The sequence below is a fragment of the Eleutherodactylus coqui genome, chromosome 5 (assembly GCF_035609145.1).
Source record: "Eleutherodactylus coqui strain aEleCoq1 chromosome 5, aEleCoq1.hap1, whole genome shotgun sequence".
Lineage (NCBI taxonomy): Eukaryota > Metazoa > Chordata > Amphibia > Anura > Eleutherodactylidae > Eleutherodactylus > Eleutherodactylus coqui.
Genome location: NC_089841.1, coordinates 246816842 through 246831311, shown reverse-complemented (window position 1 = coordinate 246831311; position 14470 = coordinate 246816842). Strand labels below are relative to the sequence as shown.

The window sequence follows — 14470 nt, the reverse complement described above, 5'->3', positions numbered from 1 at the left end:
AGTCCGCATGCTTAAGGTGTTAAATGGATTGTACCACAACTCCAAGGATAGGGGCTAACTTGCTGATCAGTGGGGGTCTCACCACTGAGACATCTGTCAATTTTGAGAACGGAACTCTCGTGTACCACTGTCTTGTCACTGCCGGGGGAGCTTCATCCCCCTCAGTGACGTAATTGTGAATGGAGCATTGGCCGAGCGTGCGTAGTCAGTGCTTCTTTCATTTCAATGGGGCTCACGAAAATAGCTGAGCGAAGCAGTGTTGTTGAAAGTGAACGAAGCGCTAGTGAGGTGGCGCGACCAGAACTTCATTCAGTCTTCTCCTCTTTGCGGTGGGCAGGGCAGTAACCCCACAGTGAGGAGGATAGGGGACATGGGACCCTGAGAATAGGGAATAACCTGCAATTGTGGTACAACAACCAATTTAAGGTGCAGGCAATGTTTGTTTAGAGAAAGCCATAGGATCTCATGATAACCAGCGACATCTTACATTGTGACCTCACATATTGCTGTGGGGGCTTCTTGGTAGGTGCTGCGAGTGCCAGGATTGCAAAATCCAGATATTTGGACTAGACACCTGTGGGGTGTCAGGTCCGCTACATGAAGGTATGCAGCATTTCTTTAAAACAATGCAGTTGACATCTTTTTACAAGATTATTTGTTTTGCAGGATCTAATTGATCAGCAAATAATATGGATACAACAATTCCGGTGATCGGTCCTCTTTAATGCAAAGGGAAAACTAACGGTTTTCCAAGAGCTTACCTCACTTACCAATCAGAGGAGGAAGTTAGCTATTAGAAACACCTGTGGACTTACCTCAGTGCCTGTCATGTGCACTCATGATAGACTTGTGCTGTCCCTAGGCCTGGTATATCTGAACTCTGAATACCCCTGAAACCCCTTGGGCTTGCTTTTGCAGGAAAAGAGACCTGGGGATATAAACTTGTGTACCTGAATCTGTACTCCGTTTCCTGTACCAAGACCCAGAATGTATCCTGTACCCTGCAGAAACCCAAAAATGAGCCAGCTGAGACCCCACTGCAGACCGCAGTCACCTTATTGGTGGTTGATCTAGTGCTACGGACTTAGCTCCACGATCTCCCCATGGACTTCTCTTTTAGTCCTGTGTTCTGTGTTAATCCAGTGACCCCTCTGGTACCTTGAATACCCTATTTGTACCTAATGTTTTACCTGCATGTGTATTTGCTTCTAAATAGATTCATTTTTGCCTTTACGAATTCCTCTCTGTGGGTCTAACTTGCTAATTAAGTTCAGCTTCAACTGTTACGATAAAATCCCTCAGAGAGAGGGGTGTAGTGATTTAGGGGGGTTTTATTGACCGTGAGATAGCAATACCCCCATCATGTACATATGATTTGTATTTCCTCTAATACTATTTTTTAACGCTTTTACTATTTCGGTAATTCCCCAAATTTCCTGCTTCTGGTTTAGTTAGGCTAGTTTCAACATTATTGTATCTGTGTTTGAATGTACATATGGGGGCAAATTGCCAAAATAGAACATGCTGCATTTTTAAAATATGGTCAAGTAAGTAGATATTTAGATTTACATTAGTTCCGTGTTACGGTTCACAAAACACGGACCAAATGCCAAATATGGAGTAAAAATACTGAAAGTGACCCAACGGAGAATAAAAAGAGAATTTTAAAGACCCAAAGAGCAATAAGAATAATAAATGATATCCTGTTGTGCACTAGGTCATGAATAGTTGGTCGCTGCAGTTTGCCACTTAGGACCCCGGGCTGATCAGCTGATTGGGCGGCTGCTGTCAGTTCCGCTATAAACAGGGTATGGAGCGGAAGCTGCAGTTCTAACCCTTGTGTTGTGGCCATTGTTTCTAAATGCATAGCAAAGCTCCCATTGATTTAACCTCCTTAATGACAGTGGCCTCTTTAAGCAGCATAATGCGCTCTGTGACATTGCAAGGGCACCATCACACTGACGAGGGCGATATCAGTCCATGATTAACAGCCCGATTTTGCTCTCGCAATCCATGTGAAACCCCTGGATGCGAGGCATTTCATGTGAAAGCAGCCACACATCATTCCAGCAAATCCCTTTATTACTGCGGGAAATCACTTCATACCCACAGAAAATCCCTTCACCCCCGCTGAGGCTGAAGGGATTGCCCTGTCGCTTCTGAAGGGATTCCCCATGGGGCTGAAGGAATCCCCCGGCGCAACTGTTACAGCCGCAGCAGGGGATCACGATATTCTCCCATTGTTTTCAATGGTGCCGGAGCTGCTGCCGCCGGCCCCATAGCAAACAATGGGCAATACCGCAAAAAGAAAAGAAATATCGTGATTTTTGCGATTTTTTTTTTCACACAGCATCACCGGAGTGAAAACATCGCAAATCAGAATGAAACCATTGAAAATCATTAGTTTTATAATCATGCGTTTTCACTCCCTCTCGCATCATGAGAAAATCATGCGATTTTCTCAACAATGTGAAGGCCCCTAAAAGTTCTTCAGGAATGGTTTGAGGAACATGCCAAAGAGTTCAAGGTGTTGATTGTTGAAATACCCGCGATCTCAATCCAATCGAGCATATTACAGATGTGCTGGAAAAACAAGTTTAATCCATTGAACCAATTTTGGATCTGCTGCTGAAATCTTAGTTTACGAGGTCTTGTGGAATCCGTGTCTTGATGGAACGGAGCTGTTTAGGCAGTGGAACCCAAAGGTGGAATAAAATGATTATGTAATTTTTGCTGCAGTGTGTAGGACGTGAAAACAAGACCACTTCAAAGATGGCAGAATTGTGTCTTTTGTTCATTTCACTCCACTTAGAGTTTTTTAAAAGTTTTCCAGTAAATTATAAGTCACATTAATTGGTACTATTGAAAAATACAACTCGTCCCGCAAAAAGCCAGCCCTCATGTAGCTGTGGAAATAGAAAAATAAAAAAGTTTTTTTTTAAAAGGCCGCATTCTTAAGGGGTTAAAAGTATTGCTGAAAAGTCTACATTTAAAAACCTGGTTGGGCCATTGATTGCAATGCAAAACAGCACGCTTGTATATTGTACTATTTATTTGTATGTTTTCATTATGAAGTACCAAAAAATAAAACTTTACTCCATTTATGCAAAGGAAACAAAACATGTGGACTTTTAGCATTTGTGTATTAAGTATTTAGTCCGATGAGATGAGTCAGAAAGCAGGTATTGAATTGTGTAAATTCCTACACAGACAAATATATAGTTACAGCATGTCTGAGAGGTATCTCGGGCCAAGGCCACAGGACAGTTGGTCTGCATTGCATTGCCTTTCACAGAAGAACATGACAGTCATTTGCACGGACTGGCAGAAATCCACAGGCTTGTCAGGAAGTTTTGGACAGCTGTATTGATTCATACACCAGGGCCGGGTGAATGGTGCTCCTAGTACAGGAATCACTTACTCACTGCAGGGCACAGAGTCAGCGTAAATTCTGATCTAGCAACATCCTATTTCTGGATCCGGAATATCATCTGCTGGAAACCTGTTCACGTAAAATACTTCGCAAGTAGAAGATTGGACTACAAGGTTCTCTCTCTATTCCAGTAGATAAAAGTATCCTTTATTGCTTTGTTTCCTAAATTTGTTGATACCTATAAATGTGATAGCTATCTTACCTTCCAAAATGTTTTAGGTCCACATGAGGCAAAAGATTAAATGTATGTAAGTTACAAATTTAAAAATTTTACAAAAATTGTAATATACTCAGTTCTACTACAAAGTATCATCAAATTTATTATTTCACAGAACCGGCAGTGTAGTCCAGAGGACAGTAAAAGATAGCATCCTGAAGTCGTACCCTTAGGGGCCTTTCATATGGGCCAGAATTAGGACACAAGGCAACATCAGGGTTGACACAGCGTCTTTTAGTTGTAGCTCCGAGTCATCAATCACAGGAATGGGAGTTGCTGGATATATGACTAGATGCATGTGATGTATCACATGACTACGCATGTCCGGGTTGATGCAGCGCAACGATGACATGGGGTGTTCTAATTGGAGGTCGGAGTTGTTAATCACAGCAATGGGAGAGCATTGATTTTAATACAGTGCTGCACTCTGCTGATGCATATGCTTGGTTATTTAATGGTGGCAGCAGTTCCTTAAAGCCCAACCTCTGAGGAAGCTGTGCAGATGGTGAAACTGGTCAGGGGGGCTTGATGTGTAATTTTTGAACAGCAATCACTGTAGTATAGTGTTGGGGAAAATGTTATGATAACTAGTTATGACCACAGGATGTCCGAAAGCACCCTCCAATCTGTGTGCTGAACACTTTCGAGGTACACAAACTAACTTACAGCGTTAACTCTCTGGCCATTTACGATTAGGTCCGGAGGGATTGCGCAGGCTCCTAGATTCTGCAGCTTGGATTTTTGCCAGGAGATGTGAAGCCCAAGACAGGACGCCTCAAAATCGAACTGTTCCAATGTGTGTCTCAGATTATTAGATGCGACATCCAAGAGTGCATCATCATTGGCATAGTCCAGGTCGGTGAAGTGGTACTCCGGAAGAGTGACCCCATTACATTGGACAATATGCTGAAGAATCCAATCCATGGCCCTGCAGAAGAGTGCGGGAGCCAAGACGCAACCTTGTCAAACACAAGACGAGATCTCAAAACTAGCGGAGGTTGAATTGTTGATACGGATTTTGGCGAATATGCCCTGATGCATGTCTTTTAGTGGGTTTAGAAGGGATGTGGGGACGCCAATGCCATGCATGGTCTTCCAGAGGGCTTCTATGTTGACCGAGTCAAATGCCGCCGTGAGATCAACATGCATGACGAGGAGCGGTTTGTTAAATTCTCTATGTATCTCTGAGAGGAGCCTAAGAGCGAGTATGGCATCCATGATGGAGTGGCCTGCTGTGAAGCCTGACTTCTGGGGTCTCCGCTTGGAGGTCAAGAGTGGTTGTACCCTTGAGAGTAGAATGTGCGCGAAGACCTTGCCGGGAACCAAAAAGAGGGTTATCAGCCTGTAGCTAGTGCATGCTGTTTTTGGGCCTTTCCCCTTGTACAAGGCGAGGATGATGCTCTTCTTCCATTCAACAGGGATTTCCCCACAAGACCAGATGCGTAAAAATAGTTGATGTAGAGCAGTGCTTATCGGCTCAATTGCACATTTCAGCAGTTCAGGTGGAATGCCATCTGAGCCAGTGGCACATCCGTGTCTAATTTTCTGAATAGCAGAACAGACCTATTCCCGTGATGGAGCATCCGTAAGCACAAAATGGTCGTCCACAGCAATGGATGCAAGGTTATTGAGATCATGGCACGGATTAGCCGGTGGATGGTTTAGGGCGGATGAGAAATGTTCATGCCAGCGTTGAAGTGTCTTGTCATGGTTGGTACAAGGACTGCCATCGGATTTGTGGATTGGCGTATGCCGGCTGGTCCCTGAGGACCCCCGGATTTTGGAGACTGCTTTGTATGCTCCTTTTAGACTTCAGACCCTCCTCAGCTTCATCAGCCAGAGCATTATAGTCTTTCTTGGCCTTTGCCCTGAACACACCCTCTTACATTCCGCTTGGTCGTTTTTAAGGTGGGCTTTCGCCTTTGCTTCAAGGACCTGCATAGTATCGTCCGTAAGCGAAGGCTGCCTATGGGGGCGCCAGTATCCAAGAACGGTCTTTGCGGCTACACAGATAGCATCTCTTGTGACATTCCAAGCTGCCTCTGGTTCATCTGGGAGATTGCCCAGAATATGGAACTGGTTCTCGATTGCAATGTTGAAATTGTCTCCCAAAAGTCCAACCTCACGTTTTCGCCATGGGAGATGGGCAACAGTCAAGTAAGGGACTGCCTGACAGGGCAAAGTATAGTGGCCACTACCGTAGCCATGAAGGCCTGTCAGGAACCTCGAATGCTGCTGGCTAACGAGGCTCTGATGAAGGCAGGGCAACAGCGGTTCCTTCCTTGCTGAAGGCGGATACACCTCCTAGTCGAGGCAAACGGCAACAGCATGCAATAATGAAGGGCCTAGTACCAATACACTTGTGAAATGGGCCTCATTACTGTGCATCCTGTCGCCCCCTGTCCCAAGGTGACAAAGTATCCAGGGACTCCTGATCAAAAAACAATGGCTAGCACTTCAAGCACCAGGGTTAAAGCCCCTGACAACCCGAGTTTTCTTAAAGGTCCATACAAAATCCATGAGGAAAATGTTGTTCCCTGTTCCTGTTGCAGGTGGGTGGCATTATGGCGCGGCAGCAACAGACAGAGGTGGAGGCAGCATTTTTTGTAAAAACTGTACTTCAGTGACCTGCTATAATAAAGTATTTTTACTCCTTGGGAGAACACATTACTTGAACGTTACATAACAGGAACTGGTGTTTGTTGTTTGCATTAGCACATAATACTAGAAACATCACTCGGCATAACTGACAAATCAATAGTAAATGTTTCAGAACATTGACTCGGTCCAGGCAGAAAGAACTCACCTGCTCATTTTAACTGGTCGTTAGTCTACTCAACTTTGCTACGTGTAGCCTAAACCTTACCTCGCCCCATCAGGGCTGTGTTTCTCCAAGGACCCGCACAACATCATAGATGTCACATAAACCATATAACTAGGTCTATTCCTGGTTATGTCACATTCCCTTTCTGCAAGGTAGGTGGATGATGAACCCTTACAACATATATATCACATGCAAAGTAACACATTAACATGAAGAATATTCCCATACATGAACCCATTCCTACTATCTCAGGTCTACAAGCCACTAAAGTCCCTAGGTGTGCACATCTTATTGAGGCCAAGCTTTAATTATGTGTCCTTCTGGCGAGTATAGTGTCCTCACTGGCCCAAGCCATCCTGATTCATCCTTCCACTCCACACCGGGGCCATAGTGCAGCTACTCGGTCCCTCAGACTGCAACTGATCTGAAATCTTCAGCCTTCTAGTCCTCAGGGCCCTTTCAATCTGCCATCTTCAGCCCCGTCTGTCAGGGCTTTCCTGCTGAAGCTTGTGCTGCTCTCAAGCTCGGGGCTAATTTTTAGCATTGTGTATTGCCCCAGCTTTAGTAAGCTGACTGGTGATCACTGAAGCTGTAGATAGGAAGCATTCTTCTAAGGTTGCCTTTCCACAGGCGATAGTTCATTGCATTATCCTCGGCAATAATCCGGCGGCGAGTAGCACAGTGCACGCTTTCCATAGCGTTACTATGGAAAGCGCAGCTTCCTGTCCATGAGCGGAGAATCATAGTGATTCTCCGCTCGCGGGACTCAAATTGTGGCATGCTGCGATTTGTCGCGATTCCCTGCAGCGAGCCTATCTGTCAGAACTGACAGTTCTCCCCCTGCTGCCCAGCAGCGGAATATCGCTAGTCAGGCTGATAAAATCACTTTATACCAATCAGGAAGCCAGTGTGAGAACACAGTATGGGGACACAGATTGGTTTGGGATCGGCAAAGGCATCCGACAGGGCTGCATCCTCTCACCCCTCCTGTTTAACCTATATGCGGAAGTGATCATGTGGAAAATGGACCAAAATGAATTGGAAATCGGGGTGAAAATAGGTGGCAGAAACATCAACAATCTCCGTTATGTGGATGACACAACTCTGCTTGCAGAAACAGAAGCCGGTCTGAAGCAGCTCATATGTAGGCCGCCTGCAGACGGCCGGTTCGGATCTGGCTGCGAGAATTCTCACATAGAAATAGAGCATGCCGCGGTTTGTTTTCTGCACAGGATTTCGCGTAGACAAACCGCGGCCGTCTGCATAGGATTGCGTATTGTAATGCAATCCTATGCAGGCGTGTATGGGCGGAAATTCTGCGGGGAATCCCGCCGCGGAATTCCCGTCCATCTGCAGGCGGCCTAAGAGTAAAACTGAAAGTGGAATAATGGGCCTCTACCTGAATATAAAGAAGACTAAAATTATGAAGCTTCAAAAAATGGCCACATTCCAATCAAAACTGACCATGAGGTCATAGAATGCGTGCGAGACTTCATCTTCCTTGGCTCAAAAATTGACCAGGCTGGAGAATCTATGCCAGAGATAAAACATAGGATAGTATTGGGGCGAAGCGCGATACTAAACATGGACAAAATCTGGAAAAGTAGGGATATCGCCATCACAACTAAAGGCAAGATAGTGCAAACCATTTCCCCATAGCCATGTATCGATGTGAAAGCTGGACTGCGAAAAAAGCTGATAGAAGGAGGATTGATGCATTTGAGCTGTGGTGCTGGTGGAAGCTGCTGCATATGCCCTGGATGGTAAGAGTAACAGAGAAGTCCTGAATCGTATAAGACCTGATATATCACTGGAGGGGAGGATGACCGGGCTCAGACTCACGGATTTTGGCCATGTAATGCAAGCAGAGCCGCTAGAAAAATCTGTAATGCTTGGACAGATCAGTAGCAAAAGAAGACCCGGCAGCCAAAGGACACGATGGCTGATACTGTCAGAGCTACTGGCATGGATATCACACAACTGAAAAGAAGCAGTGTAAAACCGTAAAACATGGAGGGAGCTCGCCTTTAGGGTCGCCGAGGGTCATGAACGACTAAATAGCTAACAACAACAGGGGCATAGCTATAGAGGGCAGCAGTAGTAGTTGCACCCAACTGGTTCCAAAACACAAGATTTCTTCCAGCGCTCATATGAAGTTAAAAACAAAACCTTTATTATAGCATCCTTGAAAACATCCTCATAGAAGCAGACAGGAAAAAAAGGGGAACTCTTTTACATGTTTCGAGCCTCAGAAACTGGACTCTCCCTATAATATCATTCCCAACCTCATGCTTCTGGTTAAAAACAAACAACTTCTACACATATGGTGAATAATCAGTCAATCACATTAAGGATGCACATGACCTCAAATCAATGCTAGAACATGCTAACACAAAACATCAATAAATGTTGTTAATTCAAACCTCAAGGATGGCGATTGTCCAGGACCATTATCCAAAAGGCTTCTTTATTTCTCAATTTTGCCTCCCAGTCATCACCTCTATGAGGCTTGTTAACCCTGTCAACCTGAAATGATATAAGATTGCCTGAATATTCAGATAGACGGTGTTGCGATATGCAGAATCCTACGGTCACCAACATTAGAGGAATCAATACTTTTTTTAGCAGTCTTATGGTTGACCCCAACTGCAAAATGAGAAGACATCCGTATAATGAATGGCACATGGTAAGTGGAGATTCTGTTATAAACTTTGAATGGAGCTTAAAGTTATGCCCATTACCAATTGTTCTCATGTGCCGACTTTTTATTCTGACTTTCTCTCAATGAATCTCTTGCTTAATTAAGGCACTATTCTTGTAGTTCATTATGCACTTGTTCTCTACCTGTTACTATGTCAACTTTGAAAGCCACTAAGCCATTATTTTTCTTCTTCGGGAGACGGAGTGAAAGCATTTGTACAATACAATGAATTTGTTGTTACAGAATGGGAAGTTGAACGTCTAATGTTAAGCCTAAGGAAACGGTTCACCATGTCCCTCGCATATTTTCAGCTATATTAAAAGCAGATTCTTCTAAATATGTGACAAGCACCATTTCGAGAGCACAGTGGTCCCATTGTTTTATGAGCCCTACAGAGCACTTGCCCATTGAGTACCACTGGACTCGCATGCACAGTGCTGCTCATTGTATGCACTAATTAAAGGCGTTCATAATAAGGACTTCTGCATGCCATTATTTAGTAGTTTTTCATTTTAGCAGCTCAACGTTTCCTCAGCAAAATGAATGGTACATTCTTGCAAACATCAATTATAACATGGTTGTTGAAATGTGACATGAAGGCAATGGTTAACTATTTCTAGTATATTAAGAACACAAATATATATACATCATTTAGATTATTTTCTGTTTCTTATTGAAATGTTAAATTAAAGTCATAGGAAATTCAGTTGTAGTGGCCCAGTGCAACGGGGCCCTTCCATAACTGTATGCATGCATTTGTCTTGGCAGTGTCTTCTGTGTTGCAAGAATGATGTATATTTCATAGCTGCAGCACTGAATAGGTTAAATGTCTGGTATGTGAACTGACTGTCTGGAAAATGTATCTGTTTGTTTGTCATATGACCTTGTGAGAGATATGTGCTTGCAATGCATGTGCAAGGGAGTTTGCTTCTGTTCTGAGTTCTGAGAGTGTTCTGGACCTGCAGCAGAGAGGTCTTCAGGAGTTCTACACCGGTACTTTCAACCTGTGTGGGTCAGAATGGAAGAGGCAGAGAGAATAGGCTAACGACTGTCGGGAACTAATACCCCCCAAGAGTTCGGCAGTGTGAACCTGACCGTGAGTGTGGACTGGTAGAGATTAGATTAGAAGAGAGTGTGGTACCGGGCCAGGATCTACAGATAACTATGGCTGTAGTTTCTCCTGACATCCAGGGAGTTTTCCCTGTCACACCGCCTGCCTAGGAAACTGCTGAACTGTATTTGTAACTGAAGTTGAGTAAAACGACCGGTCGCGCGTCCATTTCCGGAGCCCGTGTCTTAAAAAGTATCCATGTGTGTGGATTTACTCTGACAACCAGGAATTCCCCCACAGAAGCTGCGTAAGAGAGGATTTGCTCCACCATCTAGGAATTCCCCGCTGCAGAAGAAACAGTGGCATCATCCGTGACAAAAGTAATCCAATATAAGGTAATCCAATATTGGGTTTCCGATTTATTAACCTGCCCTCGACCCTTGAACGTGTCACCGGTTACCCTTACGGGTGGGAGGCGGTAGAGCCACCGTGACAAGGCCCAAACTCTACCTTGCTGTCTTCTAGGCCGTGACCCACTTCTCAGGCACTGCACAGTTCCTCAGAAACTAACCTGGCTTCTACTCTAAAGTAAAGAATTCTCTATATAAGAGAAGTAAAAGTTGAGCTAACTGCTTTGTGGTTGTATCAGGATGGGGAAGGATGTATGAACCTTGTTCACAAGAAAACTGCAGCCTCTCATCATTATCCTGTGATACTTAAGATTATGCACCCCACAGTGGAGTATAGGAAAATGAGATATCATATAAAAAAAGGACAAGTCTACAGACTCGTTGCATTTCTACAGGTTATGGAACTCCAAGGTGACTCAATGTTCTTTTGGGAGAGAGAAAGGGAGGGATTGTTGTCCACAATTTGGTAATTCTTAGATAGTAAATACCTCCACTTTTTCATTAAGAAGGTCTCTAGTAGCTGTGCTCAGAGACGTAGCTATAGGGGATGCATGTAGCTATATTCCCCTCTCTCATATAAGAAAGCACCAGTATTATTCTGAGAGAAGCAACTGTGGGCTTCAGGTTTTCACCTTTTAACACCTTCAATTGGGATCTGGTCTTCTCTGCGGAGATTTCGAGACCATTGCCCCAAGAGTAGTCCCAGTTCAGTTGCAACTAACACAGACAGATCAGGAGAACTGTAGCACGGTGCTGGAGGAGCAGGCAGAGATGTCATCAATATACAAGCTGAGGTCAGGACAGGCGGAGTTCTTGCATAATGAAAAGACAGGCAAAGGGCAGGCAACAGACAGGTATAAAGTAGGCCGAGCACAGGAGAATATAGGTAAGCTGGGTGAATCCAGCATGGGTCAAACCTTGAGTCAGTTAGGATACAACAGCACCTTTGGCAGATCCATCTGGTACCCAACAATTGAGGGGGGTGCTGTGGAATTTCATTTTGTATTCTGCAGCCAAAATTCCTCACTAATTTCTCTATGCATCAACACACCTTCATAAACTCTATGAAATTTCCATAGTAGACTTTGCTACGTAAATTCTACAGAATTCACAGTACATGCCATGGGGAGGAGAATTCAGAAATCTCCTTTACATGGTGCAAAAACTTTCCACAACAAATCCTCATCGTAAGAGCAATTAGATTATGGAACTATCTGCCTGAGGACGTGGTGATTGCTAACTCAATAAAAGAGCACAAGAGGGGCCTGCACATCTTTTTTTTTCAGTGTTACAATATTACATGTTATATCACTGATTACTTCAGAAGGGTCGGTGATCCGGGGATTATTCTGATTGCCAGATTGGAGTCGGGAAGAATTTTTTTTCTCCTAAAATGCCGAAAATTGGCTTCTACTATGTCATGCTACTATGTTTTTTAAAAACACTATGAATTCTAAATCAGCAGCAAATCTATTTATGTTGTGGATATATGCTGTGGAATTCAACTCTTGAAATACATAGACAAATCATGCAGCAGATCTGCAATTCAAAATGTGGCCAAATCTGCACTATTTGGATTTGTCCACTGCGGATCTGATGCATTTTTGTTGCGAATTTGCCACTGCGGGCACATCACATGTGAAGTTGCGGAAATGTAATGGATTTTGACTGTGTGATTCGTTCATTGCAATGAGTGAATTATGCTGTGAAAATCTGCACCACAATCCACACTGTGGTGCAGCTTTAATCCACAATGTGTTATCATACACTGATTCTGATAAGAGACATTTTCATTTTGGGTCTCCACCCCAACTCCCCAAGTGGTCAGCTATTATTTTTGTGTGTGTGTATGTATGTATGTATATATATATATATATTTACAGACATTATACATCATAAGATTCCCTACAAGAGTCTGAGCTGTGGATTGCAGAGACAACTCAAATAGGTGAGTTGACAATTAACACATTTTTTCTATGCTATGTTACCACCAACCTTGTTAGGCTATGTTCACATCAGCGCTGGGGTTTCCGTTTTCCTGCTCAGGAGAAAAATGAAATTCCCTTGACTGAAAGGATCCATTTTATGGCAGAAACAAACCCTGCCAAATGGGCCCATTATGCATCCTTTAGGTTTCCATCATTCTGTTCAGCACTATTTTGTTGCCAAAATTTATGAATGGCGGCTCTGAACCAGCCTCCAACTTTGATGTCCTCATACCCTTACCTGCTACAACTCTTTTTATTCTGCCACATATAATGCTCATATGATGTAATAAGTATGAACCCCCTGGGTCCTTAACTGTGTTTCCTGACTTCAGCCTGACCACCCAGGCTATGGAAATAAATATAGCTTTCTAGTATGCCAGGAATGTAATCCCCTGCAATCTCTACATCTTCAGTATGCTGGATGACCAGGAAATGCTGAACCGTTCTCCTTCTATAGTCATTTAATTAATGGATCGGCTCACAAAATACTGTTTGCCAAGTTCATGAAAATTAATAGGAAACACCGTGCAGCAAAAAGGAAACCTGAGCCACGTGTATTTTCCTTTCCCCTTTGGATACAATCCATATTAGTGCTGCATGTGATCTGACAGTCACCGGTAATCTCTATGACGCACCATGCAATTAGATGTTTTTCTTACTGTGCTTACAGAAAATTAAAAGGGATGCAAAAATATATTTTATTTCAATGTGGATGCTATGTGCAACTATGCTCCATAGCAGTGAGTGTAGTTGCGCATATGCAGCGTCCCAATGGCCACCTAGACCCGAGGCCCACACTAAGGAGCTGGGAGGGTAAAGTTGGCACTTGTCACGGTGGCTCTTAACAGACACCTCCCCGGAGGGACGTACACAACCTCAGCTCAATTACCGCTAGGACGCTTCCAGGCAACACTGGGACAGCGATTATCTGCATACATGTGGTGGACTGTAAACTTGTCACGCGTGACGCCACCGTTCCTTACACACTGGTATGATCCTCGGCGGAGAAATGAAGGAAGTCCACACACATAATTAACTTTAGTACCTCAGTTCCTAGGAACGGACAGGAGCTGGAAAAACTTTACTTGAAGCTTAACAGCGTACAGCTTAATACACACTAGTGCAGGCAGGACAGTAGACTTGAGGTCAGGGAGGAGACAGAGGATGACACTGGCCCTACAGTCCATGCTATCTGTGAGGTACCAGTTAGAAATGAGCGAACATACTCGTCCGAGCTTGATACTCGTTCGAGTATTAGCGTGTTCGAGATGCTCGTTACTAGAGGCGAGTACCACGCGATGTTCCAGTTACTTTCACTTTCATCTCTGAGACGTTAGTGCGCTTTTCTGGCCAATAGAAAGACAGGGAAGGCATTACAACTTCCCCCTGCGACGTTCAAGCCCTATACCACCCCCCTGCAGTGAGTGGCTGGCAGGATCAGGTGTCACCCGAGTATATAAATCGGCCCCTCCCGCGGATCGCCACAGATGCATTCTGACAGAGATCAGGGAAAGTGCTGCTGGTGCCGGAGCTGCTATAGGGAGAGCGTTAGGAGTTATTTTAGGCTTCAAGAACCCCAACGGTCCTTCTTAGGGCCACATCTGACCGTGTGAAGTACTGTTGAGGCTGCTTTTAGCAGTGTTGCACAATTTTTTTTTTTTGTATATCGGCCGTGCAGAGCATTGCGTCCGCAGTCTGCAGTCATTGTACAGAGTATAGGGCCAGTACTGGTGAGGCAGGGAAAGAGATATTCAGGCTATATAGGCAGTGGGCTTTTTCCAAAAAATTGATCGCCGTCATCCCGCCAGAGGGAAACAGTATACATAATATTATACGCTGCCTACAG

General features: G+C 44.2%; 1 long non-coding RNA gene across 1 annotated transcript in view; it reads right to left on the bottom strand.

Annotated features, from left to right (window-relative positions):
- The window catches only part of LOC136628488 (uncharacterized), a 199546-nt gene that overhangs the window by 55163 nt on the left and 129913 nt on the right, over positions 1 to 14470 (bottom strand). Inside the window, exon 2 of the long non-coding RNA XR_010792881.1 lies at positions 8898 to 9000. This is a non-coding gene — a long non-coding RNA (uncharacterized lncRNA). The remainder of the gene's footprint in view (positions 1 to 8897; positions 9001 to 14470) is intronic.